We start from the raw sequence: 22,534 nt of genomic DNA, 5'->3' as shown, positions 1-22,534 counted from the left end.
AAGTGCAGGGGCGGCCGGAGGCATGCTGAGACTTACTCACCTCATTTCCGCGATCCAAGCGTGGCAGCGTCATGTCGTCACAGATCTCCGCCTTCAATGCCGCCCACTGTGCTTCCGCTAATCAGGAAGCACAGTGGGTGGCATTGAAGACAGAAACCTGTGATGACATGACGCTGCGCTCCACGCTTGGAACGCGGAAATTAGGTGAGTAAGTCTCAGCACGCCTCCGGCCGCCCCTGCACTTCCCGAAAGTTATCTATGGAGCGGGAGAGATGCAGAAGGAGGGGTGCCAGGTGAGGGAAGGGGGGGGGGATATTTCCCCCCTCCCCACCGCTGCCTCCACAGCGCTGCTTTCACCCTCCTGCTGTGCTGCTGTCGGGGGTCGTGGTGACACCCCCCTGGGTGTCAGTCACCCGGTGCCCCCCGCCCCCCTGCGCTCTATGGTAGGGATGCCACTGTATTTTACCATATATATAATATAGTAATATAGTAAGAACATTAGAGAAAACACGTGTTATAATTTAAGTAGGCCTCAGTTATTTGGACTGAGTTAGTCAAAAAGGCTTGGAGTGCAGATCGGCCCTTTAAGGGGATTTTCTCTGAGAGAGAAAATCTGCAGTTCTGTCAGCAGAACTAGAACATACCAAGAAGCTGTTCTAGTACAAGGCCGCAGGTCTCCCTGACCTGGGCATGTACCGCCACTAGAACAATAAACATCAGCCATGTTGTGTAAATATCCACATTCCTGCATATAGGTCAGAAGCCTCATTGATTATTAATCAAGTAGGTGTGTATGATGACACCACGAGTGGGTCCACCAATAGTCTGATCTAGGGGGTGGCGAAGATGATGTCATATTTAACTCTTTCCTAGTCAGTATTAAAGGCTGAGGGAGCTATGGGAGCTCATTCTGCTCTTTACTTTCGCAATAGCTCGCAAGGCTGACTGGGACCTCTAAGTATGTGCTTCCTTTCTGTAATCTGATATAATGTATGCTGTACATAGGTAGTCTAGATGTAACATAGAGTAGATACAAGAAGACCTGGGTACTTTCAGCAGGAAGGTACTCACGCAGCTGTAACGCAACATGGAAATCTGCTTTGCCAGGAGATGATAAACTGTATCTATCTGTATTTCTGTTACTTGAATAAATAACGTAAACATTGAAGAAGCCTGAGGAAGTCTATCTCCTACTTGCTGTGTGGAGAGTCAAGTGATCTCACAGTCTGTGAGACGTAACTGTAGGAAGTTACTGGTGTCGAAGCAAGGTGATATAGAAGCAGGTTCTAACAGTGGTGCCGAAACCCGGGACTGCTCTCCCCACCCTCTTTGTCACCTGGAAATGTGGCTTGATCTCGATTTTTACTTCTTGTTTCGAGAACCACCCACCCTCGGCCTTCCAGCCTTTACCATGCTCTCTGTTTCATCCACACTGCTAAAAGTGTCTGTTATCAGCTGTGATAAGAATCCCGGACTGAGCATTCAGTCTGGCTTTGCAGGGAATAATTATAGCTGAGTCATTATAGCAGGGCCACAAGGGGGCAGGCTTGGGCTTGAAAAGACACCAGAGAAGACAGACTCAGCTATAATCTTTCCGTAGCAAAGCTAGACTGAGTGCTCAGTCAAGGATTCTTATCAGAGGTGATAACAGTCAGATTAAACAGAGAACAATGAAACAAAGAGCAGATTAGGTGTTTACTGTCATGTTCCCACTGATTTATAAGGTAAAATACAAGAGGGTGCTTCATCTCTGGTTCTCTTTAAGTCTTGAAAACTCCACCCCCCACATTACTTAAGAAGCTAAATGCGTCGTCCTTGTTTTTGTGCAATAAAACTGAACATTTCTACCATTGTATATCTTGGAGAGAGTTAACCCTCCTGGCAGTTTGCTAAAAATCCGCCAGGGGGCAGCAAATCCGTTTTTTTTTTCTTTTTTTTTTCTTTTTCATGTAGCGAGACGAGGTCCCCCCAGCCCCTCAAAGAACGGGATCTCCTGGTGGGCTTCCCCCATCGCCATGGCGACGGGCAGGATGACGTCACCGATGTCATCGACGGACGTCAAAGGGGACTCTGATCCACCCCACAGCGCTGCCTGGCACTGATTGGCCAGGCAGCGCACGGGGTCTGGGGGGGGCGCAGCACGTCGAATAGCGGCGGATCGGCGGGTAGCGGCGGCAATCGCATTGCACACGCAGCTAGCAAAAAAAATTATGCAAATCAGCCCAGCGGGGCCTGAGCGGTGCCTTCCGGCGGCATAGCCCGTGCTCAGCACGGGCTTACCGCCAGGGAGGTTAAGTCAACAAACCTCTCCTTTTAAACTGTTTTTTTAAATGGTTTTATATAGTGATGAGCAGAAAATATGTCCACGCGTAACTACACATCGTAATCGTAATGTGAAATTTTGGGGAATAGCATAATTAATTTCGCAGTTGTTTCTATTTGTAATTACGCATGAATTTACGCGTAATTTATGTGTAATTTCGTGCCGACTTTGGCGGTGAATAGCAAACCCCCCCATACATGCTATTGCTACCAAAATTGCTACATATGTTAAGGAGAATTGTGAGTACAAAAAGAATTCTTCAAAACATTGTAGTTTTTGAGAAAAATGATTTCATAGTTTAAAATATAGAGTGTAGTTTGCAAACTGCAAATATCAGAGAATGATGTAATGTTATAAAAAGAAAGCTATACAACTAATAATAAAAATGTGAAACTCTTTTCTTTGCTACACATGTTCTATTAATTATCCGTACAACACATATAATTCATTATATCATAAGTTTTTTTTCCGCTTCAGTGTCACTTTAAGATATACTGCACCATGACCTGGATAAAAGAGAATTTTACCAGATATCATCTACTGGTATTTTATGCCGTAATCGTTTTTTTTATTCTAGAAGGAGTAAAAGTGATTAACTTGCCTGAACATGAAGTCTAGTGCTGAAAGTAATAAATGTAGTATGCAATTATACAATGATTTTCAGCTAACAATTTATGGCACCAAGAAGCCAACACAGCTTGTACAAACATTGCACTGCTCTACAATAAAACAAGAAAATAGCTTTCTCCCGACAAAGAAAAAAAATTATGATACAGGATATAAAATTTATAGCAATAAAGAACATAAAATCATTATGCCGCAATCAATGAAATGTTACATCCAAGTCAGGCAAGTCAGAGACATCGGGCTAAAATACTTCACTTTCCACAGTCCATAGCGGTGAGTATGATATGAGGTTACTTTCTAGCGTGACATCACAAAAGGTTTTAGACTTTGATTTGTTGCAGCGCGCCCTCTTGGCTTCCAGACTAGTCAGACACATTGGACCCGTTCCAATTACTTTTTCTCCTAAGTTTTCTCCTAGGAGATAATTTTTGCTATGCTTCATCCTGTGCTGTGCTCCTCCCATCCTGTGCTCCCCATCTTGTGATGTTCTTCTCCTCAATCCTGTCCAGTGCTGTTCTCCACCATTCTTTACTGTTCTTCATAGCCATGGACCGGGTCTGTGACTGCTGCAGTTTACGTTTGGCAGTTTAACTGTCTGAGTGTGCCAGCCTGGTTCCCACCCCTTGCTTCCTGGTGCCTTAGACCATGGCCTTTGTGGCCTTGCCTCAAATCTGGCCGTGCCTCTAGCAATCAGCAGCCTTTCTGTCAGCCCAAGTGGCCTCACTCACACTGTGTGGAGGTCCCAGTCGATTCGCTCAAAAATCAAAGATGATTCACCGCATCCTATGGCCGTATGAGATGTTCCCCCCCCCCCCCCCCCCCCCCCGAAATCACCATTGCAAAATCCTCTAGTACTTCCTGGAGGAGGCAGAGCTTTGTGCTGTAGCTCTGCCTCCAGTCCATTCAATCTCCGCCCCTCCCCGCCCCTCTCAGTTTTCTTTCACTGAGAGGGGCGGGGATTGGCGGTGATTGAATGGACTGGAGGCAGAGCTACAGCACAAAGCTCTGCCTCCTGCGACTTTGAAAGTCGTAGAATTTTCCCCCGGGATTTGGTGAGGATAAAGACTTCGTATGGCCGCAAGGATGCAGCAAATCATCTTTGCTCTTAAGGCTGAAGAGCATTCTGAAATAAAAAAAGCTAATTTTTGTCACTTCAAACATGTGCATGAAAAAAGAGTGCCGTGAAAAAGGGGCCTGAGTTGATAACGAAATGGCGCCAGTTATTAACGAAATCTTATAACAATAAACATCGTTGTTAAGCTTTGCTAACAATAAATACCGTTGTAAAAACAGACGAGAAATAATAACGAAAAGATATTAAGGATAAATATTGTTACGTAATTCAACAATACTGCTTAACCCAACTCTACCCTCACACAGAACCCTCCCCTGCTGCTGCCTAAAACTAACCACTCCCCCGGTGGTGCCTAACTCTAACCACTCCCCGGTGACTAACCCTAACCCCCCCCCCCCCTGTTGTGCCTAACCCTAACCACTTCCCCTGGTGGTGCCTAACCCTAACCACTCCCTCTGCAGAAACACCCTTTTACACATAGTAACGATAATATCTTTGATAACGTAAAATTTGTAAATATAAACAAAATAATATGACAAAGACTATAACGTTGCAAGCTTCTAAAACGATAACATACTCAAAAACTATAATGTTCTAATGTTGTTAATGATATTTATCACGGTGCCCTTTTTTCTGCTTTTTCGCTGTATTAACAATAATTGCATTAAAGTCTATGGGGGTGCCCTTTTCGTCCACCCTCAGCCGGCGCCCTTTTTTCCTTCTATCCCTCAGACTCTCTTTAATGACCCTCTTCATTTCTCAGCAAATCCCCTCTCTTGTTATATAAATAGACTTTCAGGTTGGATCCTACAACAGAATACCACAGGTTGGCCTGTCTTAGAAGCCTAAGTAAAATAAAAGGCCAAACCAGGAAGTAAAATTAATCACCGTGAAAAAAAAAAGAAGAATTCAAAGCCAAACGTAATACGTCTTCATTTTTCACCCTACATGTCAAGTGAAGCCGTCCCAAAGAGTATAAACACAAAATCCTGCTTGTAATGGGAGTGATACCTTCTTGAAAGAGAAGATAATAATTTCTCAGCACAAGACAACTGAAGCCTCATAAATTCTCCTCTGAAGCGAGAGTCCTCAGGTTGTTGGAGGTTCTGGTCACCGTGGAAATATCTGACAGAGTTTTCCATCTCCAGCACAGATCATCCATCATGGACGGATGGGGCTTATCAGTTCCCGGCTTGCCAGGGAAACACACAATGCTGTTTTAAGATATCGAGGAATTCTTCCTGTACGCCTGTGAGATTCAAGAGAATCTGAGACGTATTTTCAGACATCGCATTTTTTCACTTACACAACCATACAAAACAGAATTTTGCCTTCTAAAAACGGAAGGTATTTGCAATGATTCCAAATTCGCTTTTGCATATAATTTTAGTGAGGAGGCTTTTTGATCCGTTTCAGCCCCTTACACACTCCTAGGAGCAGAGATGGATTAAAGTGAACCTTTGGTTTGTCCACCAGAATTGGCCATTAGATAGGCGTACGTTAAAAAGGGGCGCTGGGAAAAAAGGGCGCGGGGTTTTAAACGATAAGCATGGATAACGTTTAAAAATGTATTGTACTGTATTTCGTTTAAAATTAATGTTTTATAAAGTTATAAATCATTAAATAATGTGCATTAAATCGGCAATTGTAAAAACGTTAATCTTTCGTTTAAATAGTGAAACGTATAATAACGTTTAAAAAAAAATTACTAAGTAACCCTCCCTGTACCTATCCCTAACCCCTAGACCCCCCTGTTAGTGCCTAAATCTAAGACCCCCCTGTTGGTGCCTAAACCTAAGACCCCCCTGTTGGTGCCTAAACCTAAGACCCCCCTGTTGGTGCCTAAACCTAAGACCCCCCTGTTGGTGCCTAAACCTAAGACCCCCCTGTTGGTGCCTAAACCTAAGACCCCCCTTTTGGTGCCTAAACCTAAGACCCCCTGTTGGTGCCTAAGTAACCCTCCCTGTACCTACCCCTAACCCCTAGACCCCCCTGTTAGTGCCTAAATCTAAGACCCCCCTGTTGGTGCCTAAACCTAAGACCCCCCTGTTGGTGCCTAAACCTAAGACCCCCTGTTGGTGCCTAAACCTAAGACTCCCCTGTTGGTGCCTAAACCTAAGACCCCCTGTTGGTGCCTAAACCTAAGACCCCCCTGGTGGTGCCTAAACCTAAGACCCCCCTGTTGGTGCCTAAACCTAAGACCCCCCTGTTGGTGCCTAAACCTAAGACCCCCCTGTTGGTGCCTAACCCTAAGACCCCCCTGTTGGTGCCTAAACCTAAGACCCCCCTGTTGGTGCCTAAACCTAAGACCCCCCTGTAAGACCCCCCTGTTGGTGCCTAAACCTAAGACCCCCCTGTTGGTGCCTAAACCTAAGACCCCCCTGTTGGTGCCTAAACCTAAGACCCCCCTGTTGGTGCCTAAACCTAAGACCCCCCTGTGATAAGCATTAATAAACTTTCAAAAACATATTGTGCGTTTTTTTCGTTTAAAAATAATGTAAAAAAAAAAAAATTGTACTGTTTTTCGTTTAAAAATAATGTTTGAAAAAAATATTGTACTGTTTTTCGTTTAAAAATAATATTAAAAAATGTATAAATCATTAAATAATGTGTAATCATGAGAAGCAGTAATAAAACATTAAGTCTCCGGGCGCCGCTTTTAAAACGTTATTTTTCTCCGGCGCCCTTTTTTCCTATCGGGCGCCCATTAAACGATATTTATTATGGGAGTGAATGGCGGCGCCCGATTTGTCCACTAGCCTCCTGCGCCCTTTTTTACTGTTACCAGGGAGAAGACCCCCAGAACTACATCTATACCAAATTGCAGCCCCCGAGCCCCGCTGGTTCAGGAGATAGATTACAGAAACCTATCTCGGGAACCAGCGGGTCTCGGGGGCTGCAATTTGGCATAGAGGTCGTTCTGGGGGTTCCCTCCCTACCCTGAAAATTTGGGGAGTGTAAGAGGTGTGGGAGCGGAGATATTTAGTATTTTACCACCAGCAGCATCATTCAATAAGAAATGTGGCCGCACAGTCTCCAACTGTGCATGCGGGGCAGCGCAAATCCACAGGCAGCGCAATCAGACACAACACCGGCATCCTTGTCCTCGCGCTCCCCTCGTGAGTGCAGGTGCACATAGAAGGAGACAAGGAGGTAGGCACACACCAGGCTGCTGACCTGACATACTGCGCATGCCCAGAGAAGTATGCCCGGGTCAAAGGGAGCCAACCTCGCTGACCCACTAGACCGAACTGGGGCTTTTACAACTAAACGGAGGGAACGTGGGTACACGAGAGGTGCGGCAAGATTTTGCACACCTCCCCACACACACATATAGCGTCCATTATTCATTTAAAGCTTGGCTCAGGTATTCTTTAAACAGCAGCTTTTTAAATATGCATAAGTAAAGATTTAAAGAAAATTGTAACCCTGCCTTGTGCTTTGACAGCTGCCAACTCCTTCTTATTGTACAGCTGATATAAATCAACCCACTTTCCCAATCCCAGCAGCCTGCGGCCAGAGATGTGCTGAGAGAGAACATGTTCAGATGTGTGCGCTGCGCTCACTCTATTGTCTCCTGATTGTCTCCTGATGTGTCATTAGCTCGTCTGCTTCATGTTTGCCAGGATCCCCCGAACATCACCAATTCTCACTTCTCCTGGGGATGTCCAAAAGCTTCTGCTTTTAGCGGAAGATTTTTTATGCAGTAAGTAAAAGCAACAGCAGTAGACATTGATTTTCCTTATGGCCACTACTGGTGAGCTCGAATCTCAATTAATACTAATTAGTGTTTGTTGAATAGCTCATGATTCAATTCGATGGCCATTCGATCGAACAGGATGAAATATTTGGGCCGATCCAATTATTGAGTTGCATTGAAGTCAATGCCCCCATACATGCTACAAATTTGTGTATACAGCACTCTGGAAAAGTATACATTAAAGTGTCCAGCCTTCAAAAAACATTTTTTATTTGAATTTTGAAAATTGATTTTCTCAAAAAGCTACACAGTCTTTTTGAAATTATTCCCTTGTTAAATGCTTTTCTCCTTAAAGGGGAATTTCAGCCTAAACAAACATACTGTCATTAAGTTACCTTAGTTATATTAATTAAAATAGATAGATAATATAATCTCTTACCCACCCTGTTTTAAAAGAACAGGCAATGTTTGTGATTTCATAGGAGCAGCCATCTTTCTCATGGAGGCAGCCGTCTTTTTGGTTGAAAGGAGGTGACAGGGAGCATGAGACACAGTTCCAACTGTCCTGTGTCCTGATCGCCCCTCCCAGCTGAGCGCACTAGGCTTCAAATCTCAAATTTAAAATAAAAAAAAAAATGTTTTGCACCAAAACAGCAGAACGAGAACAACAACAGAAATCCCATCATGGTTTGCACAGCAGCAGGGGAAAAATGCCCGGGCAGTTTTCTTCTGTGCAGCTAAAAATGAGGCTTGGGTAAGAAAAGCAAAGTTCTGATGCTGTGAAACTGTTAAAGAAACACCAAGCCTTTTCAGTGCTGCTGAGTAGATTTTAGTCTGGAGGTTCACTTTAACATACCCAGGACCAGATTTCTAAAAAGGCCACCAAGGCCCGGGCCTTGGATGGCAGCTGGCCAAGGGGTGGCTGGATATGGAAGAAGGGTTGCTATATATGGAAGAAGAGCCTGCAAATGGGAGCCACACCAAGAAGAGGGGAGCTGCTACACAAGAGATCTGTATGTAATTGAAGGGGGCTGCTATACAGGAATGTTAGAAAAGGAAGAGGGCGCTGCACAGGGTGCTGTAGAAGAAAGTTGGCCGTGGGGCGGGAAAAGTATAAATCCAGCCTTGAACATACTCAGCAAATTTAGTGATTCTAGCATATATGGGGGCTCTGGTACATGTTCATGTGATAAATAACAGCAGCATAAAAAAAGACTAGGAGGAGGTCGCTGTCCTTGCCAGTTTACAATCTAGTGGGTAGTGGGTTTGAGACATTAGAGAAGGAGACAGATGAGGCAGTGATCCTTCAATTCTACCTACAGCGAATTATAGGCTTGTCTGAACAGTGTGTTTTGAGAGTATGTTTGAAGGTTCCCAGGCTCGGAGCATAACGAGCAGGTTGTGTCGGAGAGTGTTCTATAGGAGAGGTGATGCTCGTGAGAAGTCCTGGATCCGGGAGTGAGAGGACTAAGCTAGAGGATAAGAGGGTCTTCTCTGAAGAGCAAAGGTTCCAGGTAGGATAGTATTTGGAGATTAATGCAGAAATATATGGAGGTGACAACTTGTGTAGAGCTTTGTATGATAGGGTGAGGCGTTTAAACTGGATCCTTTGGGTAATTGGTAGCCAATGGAGAGATGAGCAGAAAAGGGCTGCCTCAGAGGAGCAGGAGGAGAGCAGGGGCATAACTACCAATCATGGAGTCTCCCAGCAAAACTTTGATTGTTTACAACCCTTACTTTGCCTCTTCTTAATGACCCTCACAGCCCAGGGACCCATCTTACACGGATCATAAAACAAGTGGGGTATTTAGAATCTTTACACCTAAAACATGTGTAGCCATAAAAACACCAGATCTGGAGTGTCAGAGAATAGGGAAGGTTAGTAGTTCTCCCCAACCCCCACCAGTATAGTACTGTATCTTAATTTAGTTAATAATTGGGTGTCATTTTTTATTTCCACTGTTTCAGCAAGTGAGCACAGACAGCATCTAAGCTAGATCATAATGCACAGTGCTCAATATGCAGGGCAGGACCAAGCCGAGGCAGAGGCAAGAGAGGCTCCAGCCTCAGGGCGCAGTGTAGGAGGAGGCACACAACTCACTCAGCTATCATTCCCCTGTTGTGTTTGAAGCAGAGAGAAATAAGAAAAGGGGATACATGGCAGTGACTGCAAGCCAGATAACTAGAGATTAAGGTGTTGGGGGGAGGGAACCATGGGGTGCCTCTTAGTCTAATAGTAATCAGTGTGTGACGGCTGGGGTGGAAGGGATGGAGGGGTGCACTTTGGTGTCTCAGCCTCTGGTGCTGGAGGACCTTGTCCCGGCTCCGATGCAGCGATTTGTGTGCAATAATTATGCAACACTTGCACAATAATCATAAATCTCACCAGTTAGTGCAGATACAGTACTGATATTGTGCTCCTCTGTCCACATTTCTGTGCAGCGTGGATGATGCTGTAGCATTGCAACCATGCACAAGCTAGTCACAGATGACAGGCTATTCCCTTAGCAATCAGGCATCAGGTTACACAGCATAGATTTCACTGGCTGGTGCTTTTGAGGTCATCAACACAGACTCAGCATAGTGCACAGATAGCGAGCAGGCTACAATTAGCTGCCAGCCCGCCCACCTACCACGGCTCATGGGTCTTCTCGACTGACCTATTATGCAGGTGCCTGCCCACTTTCCACTATAGCTGCACACAGAATACCGCAGGGGCCAAAAAAACGGTTTACTATAACAGATGTTCTATTATATCCAGGTTTCCTATACAAGGCATCACTCACATAAACTTATAATGAGACTTGGCCGGGACCTGACATTTAGTTTACTATACCTGAATGTTTACTATATCAGAGTTTACTATAACAAGATTATACTGTATTTTCAAAGTGAGAGTCTCAGCAACAAACTCAGATTCTTCAGTGGGCCATCCTACCTTTCCCAGAAGCTCCACCACACAGAAGAACGCAATCTGATTACCCTGTGGTTAAACCAAATAGCTGCAAAGCTCCTTCTTCATAAAAGGCCACCCTCTCTTCATATCACAGCTCAGCGCTGTCTCTGAAGATCATGAATTCAACATGTTCTCAATCTTAATAGCTAAAATTCCTACCTCTCTGGGGTTTTTCTTTACACAGAAAAAAGTCTGAAGTGTTTATAATAACTACCATATGAGTAATAGAGATATGTGTAGGGAGAGCTGAGATGTATATACACAACATTATGATCACACCGCAGAAGCAAGACTTATGGTTTGTGTGCAGTGCGCAGAAACAGGACCACGGATTCCTCCAGCCTGGCTGGGAACGTTTGTGTTTGAGTTATATCAAGTCTACAAAGCTAAGGACACACTCCAGAAAAATGGTATAAGACAAATTGGCCGCATGGGGCTTCTGGACAAATCGGGTGCAGCCTTAGACTTTAATTGAAAATATCGGCAAGCTGGCGCCAAAAGATGATGCCCAATAATTATAGATTTTTTTGCAGTTTTGTTTCTCTGGTTTTAAGCCGGCGACAAGGGGACATTCAGGTGCCAGGCACTACCTGGTAATTGACTTTTTTTTTGCTGGTTTTTTTTGTGCAGGGGGATGATTAGCCTTAGGCGTAGGGTTAGGCACCACCAAGGGGGTTTTAGGATTAGGCACCACCAGGGGGTTGGTGTTAGTTTATGTGTACGAATATTAGTGTTGTTTATCTCGGTAGGAAGGTTAGTGTTAGGTGTATGTATAGGAAGGTTAGTATCAGGCCAGAGGCGTATCTAGGGAAAATGGCGCCTGTGGCAAACACTGAAAATGCGCCCCCCACCACAAATTAGTGTACTGGACTGCCTCTCGAAAGTCCCCCCCCCCCCAAAAAAAACACACACAAATTTGATCACTTACTGTCTCTCCAACCGCCGCCACGGCGAAAAGTGGGGGGGACTGAGGAGCGCGCAGTGACGAAAACTAAGGGCGGGTGGTTGCGCCGCGGTGAAAAATGGGCATGGCCATGACATTGTATGGGCGGAGCTAATGAAATGATGTAACAGCGAGGCATAAGAAAGCAGTGTTTACGCCATGATGTGGACAAACGAGACTTTGCATCATGGGTGTGCAGAAACTGTGTGATGCTAATAGTATACCGTAACCACAAAGCAGCAAACATAGCCATCTATGACCATTAAATAATAAATGCAATATCAATCAAAAGATCAGCAGCACTGGAACAATCAAATGCAGATAGGTGCAAGCAGACAGCGAAGGTCCCCACCTCCACTGAATAAGTAACAAAAAAGCGTGGGTCTGCAGCACACAAGCTCTTTATTGGAGCTAGATTTGGGAATGATACATGCAAGCTTTCGGACAATCCCTGTCCTTCCTCAAGCTGACAGGGAGGAAGGACAGGGATTGTCCGAAAGCTTGCATGTATCATTTCCAAATCTAGCTCCAATAAAGAGCTTGTGTGCTGCAGACCCACGCTTTTTTGTTAAATAATAAATGCAGTAACAGTTATCCCGGACACCAGAAAATAAACGCAATGGGCAACATGTCAGTACAAAATAAACGCAATGCGGGCAAACATGTCGGTAGAAAATAAATGCAATGCGGGCAAACATGTCAGTACAAAATAAACGCAATGCGGGCAAACATGTCAGTACAAAATAAACGCAATGCGGGCAACATGTCAGTACAAAATAAACACAATGCGGGCAAACATGTCAGTACAAAATAAACGCAATGCGGGCAAACATGTCAGTACAAAATAAACGCAATGCGAGCAACATGTCGGTAGAAAATAAATGCAATGCGGGCAAACATGTCAGTACAAAATAAACGCAATGCAGGCAAACATGTCAGTACAAAATAAACGCAATGCGGGAAACATGTCAGTACAAAATAAACGCAATGCGGGCAAACATGTCGGTAGAAAATAAATGCAATGCGGGCAAACATGTCGGTAGAAAATAAACGCAATGCGGGCAAACATGTCAGTACAAAATAAACGCAATGCGGGCAAACATGTCAGTACAAAATAAACGCAATGCGGGAAACATGTCAGTACAAAATAAACGCAATGCGGGCAAACATGTCAGTACAAAATAAACGCAATGCGGGAAACATGTGAGTACAAAATAAACGCAATGCGGGCAAACATTTCTCCAGAAAATAAACGCAATGCGGGCAAACATTACACCAGAAAATAAACGCAATGCGGGCAAACATTTCACCAGAAAATAAACGCAATGCGGGCAAACATTTCACCAGAAAATAAACGCGATGCGGGCAAACATTTCACCAGAAAATAAACGCAATGCGGGCAAACATTTCACCAGAAAATAAACTTAATGGGAGCACATTTCACCTGAAAAAGAAAGCATTTACTTACCTGGCAGAAGTCTCCGGCCTCTGGTGTGCTGCTCCCGGGACCACATTCCTCCTGCTCTTGTCTTCCGCGCTGACAGGGCTACGGCAAGATGGCGCCCGAAGCCCTGTACTGGAGACACAAATAGTCTTCAGTACAGGGCTTCGGCAGCCATCTTGCCGTAGCCCTGCTCGCCTGCCGGTGTCAAAACACCGGAAGAGTAAGGAGGCTGGAGCGGGGCTGCGGGCAATGAACTGGCACGGCGTCTATAGACGCCGCTGCCAGTTCATGAAGATAGAGTGGCCAGAGTCCCAATGCTGGGATGTCCCGCTGCTGAAAGCAGGACGTTTCCCGGGACCTCATGCAGCCTGGGACAGCGGACCCCGAATCCGGCACGCGTCCTGGGCAATCTGGGACGTCTGGTCACTCTATCTAATGGGCATGCATCCACACGCCTCTCTCAATCACATTCCCATGGCCAGGATCACTCTGTGGTTGTGCCATTCACAAAGACTTAAACTGCACAACTGCAGAATGCTCTCGGACACAGGAACACAACCAAAAGAGTTTTGCAGACGCATGCGCAAGTAGCCAATCCTATGTAGTGGACAGCAGCACTTTGGAGGGCAGCAGAACTAAAGTGAGGGACGTAAAAGTCCTATAGGGCTGACTGAAGCCCCAGGTTGGTAGATTGAATCCCTCTCACACAAACCTTTAATCAACACGCACACACACATGCGCACACTGACTGCACTTATACACACACACCTTTAATCAACACACACCTTGCACATACATACATATACTGTATACTACATGCACACACCCACTGCATTTATATGTATAATGTATATACACACACATTCGCTGGGCTCTCCTGCCTGACCTACCTTACTAACCAACACACACAAGCATATATTATACTGTACGTATTATATATAAAATGCCCTTACCCAATTTTAATGTAGCTGAGCTCTGTCCAGCGTCAGAGCTCTCTCCATTCAACTGCCCCCACCTTCCCATATGCAGGGAACCAGCTCCAGTAACCAGCGCTGTCTCTCTCCTCCCCATAGATCGGTGGGTCACTCGACTCCTTTAGATAAACTTTTGCTGCTGCCGTTCCGCTTCCTGAGGACTGAGGACTCCTGATTGGATAGTCAGCAGCCCAGCACGGCATCCGCTCTGACCATTCAGTCACGCTGGCGTTTGTGGATGTTTATGTTCCCATCAGCCCCAGGAGCATGCTGGCGTCGCGCGGCCAATCACAGAAGAGCGGATGCAGTGCTGGGCTGCTGGCTACCCAATCAGGAGTTCTTAGGAAGCGGAACGGCAACAGTAAAAGTTTATCCAAGGGATTCGGGTGACCCACCGATCTGTGGGGAGGAGAGAGACAGCGTGGATGGATCACCAGAGCTGGTGCCCTGTATATGGGGAGGTGGGGGCGGTTGCATGGAGCACTTCTGGCGAGCCTATAGTGGCAGAAGCGACAGGGCAATTTGCGCCCATTGGGAGGTTAGAGGCAGGGGCGCCCATGGCAGGTGCCATATCTGCACCCCATTAGATACGCCTCTGTATCAGGCATATCGGTAGGAGGGTTAAGGGGCCCATACACCTAACAATTTTCCCGCCGATATACAGCAGATTCGATCACTGTGATCGAATCTGCTGTGAAATCGTCGCGCAATTGCTGACAGAACGATCAATTTCCGTCCGAAATCAATCTTTCCCGTCGATTCCCGTTGATCCGTCCATGCGGAAGATGTTTCTCGATCGCCGGCGGGTCAGGAGTGCGTCGATAGCGGCGTTCGAATGCCTGACGACCGACGCAATGCAGCGGAGATACATTACTTGTTCCGGCCTCCGCTGTCTTCTTCTCCACTCCGGGCTCCAGGGCTGCAGCTTCACTGAACTTCCTGTCCTGGCAGGAAGTTTAAACAGTAGAGTGCCCTCTACTGTTTAAACTTACCCTGGACAGCAAGTTCAGTGAAGCAAGCTAGCCGGACCGGAGACCAGCACGGAGAAGAAGACAGCGGAGACCGGGGGAGTCACGCCGGCCAGATCAGGTAATGTAAAGCTGGCGGGCAGGCGGGCGGCAGCGGCGGCAGCTTCACAGATCGTGATCGGTTTCATGCTGAAATCGATTCACAATCTGTTTGCAGTAAAGGCAGCCATACGATCGCTCTCTGATCAGATTCAATCAGAGAGGGATCTATCTGTTGGTCGAATCTGATGGCAAATCGACCAGTGTATGGCTACCTTTAGTGCTAGGCATTTTTGTAGGAAGGTTAGTGCTAGAAATATTTGTAGGAGGGTTAGTGTTAGGTGTATCGGTAGGAAGGTTAGTATTCAGTGTACTGGTAGGAAGTTAGTGCTAGGCATATGCACTAGATAGTATAATATCAGTTATACAATTTTACCAATACAATTACTATTGGTTTCCTCTTATGCCTAACTCATTACTATCTATACAAAACGAACACTATGGGCCTGATCCAATTTACTTTTTCTCCTAAGTTTTCTCCTTGGAGATAATTTTTCATCTTCTGTTCAAAATAAATTTTCAGGACGCTGCAATAGAAAAAGTACCAAAAAGTAGGCGAAAGAGTACTGTCAAAATTATTCTCAGTATTTTCTTGCTTCCTGGTTGCCTAAAATGCACTTTATTGACAAGACGTGAAAATATCATCTAGGGGAAAACTTGGAATAAAAGTTAATTGGACTAGGCCCTGTGTTTCAAAACCATACAAAATTAAGGAACTGATATCTATATGGCACAAATGCATCAGGGATTGGTTAAATTGATGTTACTCATAATTTGAGGTGCGTGGCAAGCATCATCTTTCTTGAGGGGAAGTTTCAGTAATAATGTTGAGAAGCACCGGTACTCCATACTATATTTTATTCTTCTGTGATTGGCCAGCTGCAAGAGATGTGGGTGGATCTGGGCTCCGTTTAGTTAAATCTGCGGTGCAGCTTTAACCTCCCTGGTGGTCTATTAAAACCGCCAGGGGGCAGCGCAGCACTTTTTTCAATCATGTAGCTAGCCTAGCGACAGCTACATGATAGCCACTGTGCAGCGGCATCCCCCCACCCCCTCCGATCGCCTCCGGCGATCAGCGCAAACAGGAAATCCCGTTCAGAACGGGATTTCCTGTTTGGCTTCCCCGTCGCCATGGCGACGATCGGACGTGACGTCAGAGGGAGTCCCGATCCACCCCACAGCACTGCCTGGCACTGATTGGCCAGGCTGCGCACGGGGTCTGGGGGGGCCCTTTAACACGGCGTGTAGTGGCGAAACGGCGGTGATCGAGCTATGCATGCAGCTAGCAAAGTGCTAGCTGCGTGCAACAAAAAAACATGTACAAATCGGCCCAACAGGGCCTGAGAAATCCTCCGCGGCGACTTAGCCCATGCTCAGCACGGGCTTACCGCCAGGGAGATTAATAGTTTTCTGAGTGGGCTTCCAGCCCTTACTGCAGCTGCCAGGCTGTCTACAGCTGACTTTGACGGAGGACCTGCTCCAGAAAACTTGTTCCCTCAGCACTGATAGTTTGATTTTGGCCTCCTGTGGATAGCTGGTGGAATAAACAAAGTGAGGATGAAGCACTACAAAAGAAATCCCATGTAGTAACATGTTATATCAGCTGGGAAAGTCAGTGTAAAGTGATAGCAGCTTTTTAATCAGCTGCCAGTGCGTGGAAAGGAATGTTCCTCCCCACAACAGTCTCTCTATTTGTTCAGCACAGTGATAAAGACTCGGGAGTTGGGATATCTACACGATGAGACAGATACAAACAACAAAATGTTATCCGCCATGACACACAACAAACATTCGCCAATCATCCACATTTCCAGGTGCTGCGATTGTTTCCTATCAGGGGGTCAGTCTGAGGTCACCAGCAAAAGCCAAATATTACAACCCTGGCATCACAACAGCCAGGCAATGAGTGTAACCATCCCCATAGGCTTCCATGATTGTTAGATGAGAAAAACATAAAGCTATACTCCAGGCCCAGTTATAATAACGAGAATGTGTACAAGTCATGGTCAATGGATTTGGTCACAGTGTCAGTGTCTTTGTTTAACCTCGTGCTGCAGGAACGTTCATTCAATGCTGATTGTGATGTTTGCACCTGCGCGTTTTTGTATCGCGCAAACGCACACTGCAGATCAAAGACCACTAAAGCTAAATACTCACTGCAGCAACGCAAGACGATGGATCCAGCAACGCCCCTCGACGACGAGCGTTCCCCGATCCATCTTCCATCCGGCAGGTATGCGCAAAGTCATGCAAAGTATGCGCAACGTCATATAAAGCGGAAGCTGGGTTTGCAAGCATAATTTGTTACGGAAACATGCTTGTAATCCAAAGTACTCTTATATATAAGCAAATTTCCCCATATGAATTAATGGAAACCCAGGTCATTCATTCCACAATCCAAAAACAGGCCTTGTTCACATCTAAAATGGCAATCGCTGATTTTGTTTTTAGCGCCTCCCGGCGCTTACCTGCGCGTTAGTTCTTTTTTTACAGCACTTTTCTGATTGCTTTTGCAGAACGATTTGTTTTTTTCACTTCCTGACGCAAGTCAGGAAGTGAACTCTTTGACCCGGAAAATAATAAATACAATGTATTTATTCTTAAAAGCGCTGGGGAAATCGCTATACAAAGCACTTTGTCAAGCGCTTTGTGATTTCCCTATACCATCCATTGAGTCAAATCGCCCCAAAAATGGTACTGGCAGCGCTTTGGTGAGCAGATCGGAATGGAACCGCTCAGATGTAACCACTCTAATAGGGAATCATTGCACAAGCGCTTTAAGAGCGATTTTGAAAATTGCCAGTGCTTAAAAAAAAACCAAAAGTGAACAAGCCCTTACAGTAAAATAGTATAAAATAAAAATGTAAACAAGACTTTCACTATAACTTACAGAATCATTGCCATCTGTTGGCTCGCCCCAACTTTTTTTTTTTTCATGTGGCTTTAATAAGGAACTTGCTGAATGACGGTTACTTTTGAGGATTTCATGGAAATGTGACATTGCACAGTCTCTACACTCAGATTAGGCACAATTAAGTACAATCCTGCAGCGCCAAATTCGGAAGAACTATCAGCTCAGTTGTGATGAAGTGACACATTAATACTTTTTTTTTTGCTTGTATATCAAGACGTGCTTGTATATGAAGTCAAAATTTCACAACATTTTTTGCTTGTATTGCAAAGCGCTCCTAAATCAAGTTACTCTCAATCAAAGTTTTACTGTATTAGTTTCACTTTTTAAGTTGAATGACTGAAATAAATGGACTTTTGCACAATATTCTAACCATATAACTGCCAGGTAATAATTCAAACTTTATGATACCCCTTCGTATATACTGTACTTTCCTGCCCTCTACCCACTGATGCTACACAGTGTGTATTGGAATTCCCATTAAAAAAATGTTAAAGTGAACCTCCAGACTAAAAATCTACTCAGCAGCACTGAAAAGGCTTGGTGTTTCTTTAACAGTTTCACAGCATCAAAAATTTGTTTTTCTTACCCAAGCCTCATTTTTAGCTGCACAGAAGAAAACTGCCCGGGCATTTTCCCCTGATGCTGTGCAAAGCATGATGGGATTTCTGATGTTGTTGTTCTTGTTCTGCTGTTTTGAATTTGAGATTTGAAGCCTAGCGTGCGCAGCTGGGAGGGGTGATTAGGACACAGGACAGTTGGAACTTTGTCTCATGCTCCCTGTCACCTCCTTTCAACCAAAAAGATGGCTGCCTCCATGAAAAAGATGGCTGCCCCCATGAAATCACAAACATTTGCCTGTTTTTTTAAAACAGTGTGGATAAGATATTATATTACCGATTTATTTTAATTAACATAACTAATGTGACTTAATGACAGTATGTTTGTTTAGGCTGAAGTTCCCCTTTGAGTATTTTGATAATAAGGGGAGCAAGCATGAATCTTACGCATATAACCCGTGGTCCTTCCATGAAGCAGCATGAATCACATGCTTCAGAGGGGCAACAATTAGAGGGCTACAAGAGGCAGCTCCCCTCCCCAAATGTCCCCTTCCTTCCCAATCTCCCCCTCCTCTACATGCTTCCCTGCTTCACTCTCCTGCTCTCAATGCTCCAGCGATGGGATCTGCATCCGCCTGTCCAGCGTCCTGTATTCATGGCTCTCCAACAGTGATGAGCAGAAATTACGCCTATGTGTAATTACGCATCGTAATTCGCAATTATGCATCCTAATCGTAATGCAAAATTTGGGGGACAATAATCATTCATTTTGTATGTCATTGTAATATTTCATGATTTCGCGTCATTTTACACACCATTTTCCTGTAATTTTGTGCTGAATTTAGCGGTTAATAGCAAAGCCCCCATGCATGCTATCGCTACCAAAACTGCTACATATGTTAAGGAGAATAGTGGGTACAAATAAAAAAAAATTGTTCAAAAAGACCTTGAGGTTTTTGAGAAAATCAATTTTAAAAATCGATTTTCTCAAAAACTACAAGGTCTTTTTGGAAAATTATTTTTCTTCTTAACACATGTAGCAATTTTGGTGTCAAAAGCAAATATGGGGGCTTTGCTATTCACTGGTAAAGTTGGCACGAAATTACACGAAAATTACGTAAAATTATGATTTACTATGCGAAATCAGTTGAATTTACTACTCAATACTCTCCAATCCAGCTTTGCACACATAAGTCTTGGGGAGTTGGGGGCATCTTCACAATGTATTGCTTCAAGCTGCAAAAAGTCTAGAACTGGCCCTGTATATAAAAGAAACCATCCATGACACAGGAGGAGAAAAAAAAAGAAACCTGCACAGCTAAGCTTACAATCTAAAAAGTGGGAGTAGATAAGATACAAATGGGGAAGAATAGGGATTATGAATTCATAGTAGTGTTGTTGTTTATATTTAGGCTAAAGTAAAATCTGACTTAAAGGGAAGGTTCAAGCAAAATAAAAAAATGAGTTTCACTTAACGGGGGCTTCTACCAGCCCCATGCAGCCATCCTGTGCCCTCGTAGTCACTCACTGCTGCTCCAGTCCCCCGCTGGCAGCTTCCTGACCTCGGAGGTCGGCGGGACGCATTGCGTACATTTTTACGCATTCCCGATTGTGCAGGAACATTAACGCATACATTTTTACGCGTTACTGGTTCAATGCGTAAATTTTTACGCATTGAACCAGTAATGCGTAAAAATGTATGTGATAATGCTCCTGCACTAGCGGGAATGCGTAAAAATGTACGCAATGCGTCCCGCCGACATCCGAGGTCGGCAAGCTGCCAGCGGGGGACTGGAGTAACAGTGAGTGACTACGAGGGCAGAGGATGGCTGCATGGGGCTGGTAGAAGCCCCCGGTAAGTGAAACTCATTTTTTTATTTTGCTTGGACATTCCCTTTAAAGCGTAACTGAAAATAAAAAAAAAGAATTTCACTTACCTAGGGCTTCTGCCAGAACCTTGCAGTTGTCCTGTCCCACGCTGGTCCTCCACGATCCTCCGTCCTCCTGCCGCTAACTAGTTTTGCTTCGGGCGATGGGCCACTGTGCCTGTGCAGCCCTGTCACACATATCCTTGTTCACAACACGCGATCAAAGCTACGCGTGGCCAGAGCTGCGCAAGCGTAGTGGCCCGTTGGTGAAACCAAAACTAGCTGGCAGCAGGAGAACAGAGGATCGTAGAGGAGCAGCGAGGGACAGGAAGGCTGCAAGGGGCTGGCAGAAGTGAAACTTTGCTTTTTTTATCTTCATTTCCGCTTTAAATAGCTGTCATTCTCTTTGGTTTGAATAGGAGCAAACAGCGCTAATATTGCCCTGGTCCACCAATCACTGATAGTGAGTGGCAGGTGTCTTATTGGATGCCTGGATCTCCTTGTACACGCCCCACTCTGCCTCGTTAAATATTGTTGACATGACATTCAGTATTCTTTGTTACTGAATTTTAGCTAATCAGATCTCTGCTGCTGAGGTAGATCAGAAAGACATTTTAGCAATCCAAGGACTGATTATTTCTTCTGCAGTGGGGACTGGCGAGCTTATTGTTATTGTACTTTGCAGATATTTAGAACTCTGAGCGGGCAAGGTCTGTCAGGCAGGGAAGCAGAGGAGCACTGGGGTGTTGTGTGGGTCTTGGGTCCAACCATTCCACTTTGGTGCATATGGTTGGCTGCTGTAGTTGTTCTCCATCTCAACCAGACCAGAGCCATCAACATATTTTTTTCCCAATAGATTGCATTGGTTTTTGGATGTGAGGCCTACCGAATCCAACATTTTAGATTATTGTCGGAGGGAAGAGGGCAGCTAAAAGAAAATCCAATTTTTTAAATTGCATATATTGAATATAAAGTGTACCACTTTATATTCAATATATGCAATTTAAAAAATTGGACCTATTTACAAGTCTTACAAGTCTTATAGTAAAAATAGTATTTACAAGTCTTATAGTAAAAATTTTATTTTCTTTATAATTTGCCTACAATTAACAACTTCCAGATCTGATAGGAAGCTCTTACAGGACTTTGCTGAAACCTCGACAACAATACTCTTTTTTTTGTGTGTGTCTATTGCATTCATGATAGTTCTACGTTTTAAATTTGGATGGCAGGCCTGCTTTTTTTTGTGTGTTTGCAATGTGCGATTTCCCTGGTTCAAATCCCAGCCAGGGCGCTATCTGCACAGAGCTTGTATGTTCTTCCCGTGTATGTGAGGGTTTCCACCCACATCCCAAAAACATACAGATAAGTTAATTGGCTTCCCCCTAAATTTGCCCTAAACTATGATGCATGCACTACACAATACATACATAGACATATGACTATGGTAGGGATTAGATTGTGAGTCAATCTGAGGGACAGTTAAAGTGTACAGTGCTGCAGAAGATGTTCTGCTATAGAAATACTAAATAATAATAATAAAAAGCTTATTTTCAAATTTTATGTCTTCGACTTTTTTTTTGTTTATTGTGGGGTACATTTGTGATATGTTTAATATGTCTAGGAAAAGGTTTTTATTTTTTTGTTTCTTTTTTTTTTCGGTGAAGTAACCTTGTAAATGCCTCTGCTCCATATACAACATTCTTTCCTCCAGATCTCCTAGCCTGATCTTCATAGCTGATCCATGGAGATAGTTCTGACAAGACCCATTAAAAATTTACAGCACGGGGAGGACCATGTAAAAAGTAAGCGCATGTGGTCATGTAAACTTTATATGACTTGTAAAACGAAATAAGAAAGCCACAGACTCCCGCTGGAATCTCGGATCTGTTTTATTGTATTGAAATGACCAAAGTGTTTTTCAATTTTCTTTTTATTACGTTGATTTTTTTTTTTTTAGCTTCTATTTATACTTTGGTCCAAATTTATCTTTCCTAAACTCTGGTCCATTTGAAGTCTGAAGATTTTCTGAAATGATTCCCATAAGGAATCGCTGTGTCCACCGGCCAAGTGACAGTGCCAGTGA

Source organism: Hyperolius riggenbachi, chromosome 1 (assembly GCF_040937935.1).
Source record: "Hyperolius riggenbachi isolate aHypRig1 chromosome 1, aHypRig1.pri, whole genome shotgun sequence".
Taxonomy (NCBI): domain Eukaryota; kingdom Metazoa; phylum Chordata; class Amphibia; order Anura; family Hyperoliidae; genus Hyperolius; species Hyperolius riggenbachi.
Note: the sequence above shows the minus strand (reverse complement) of the source record.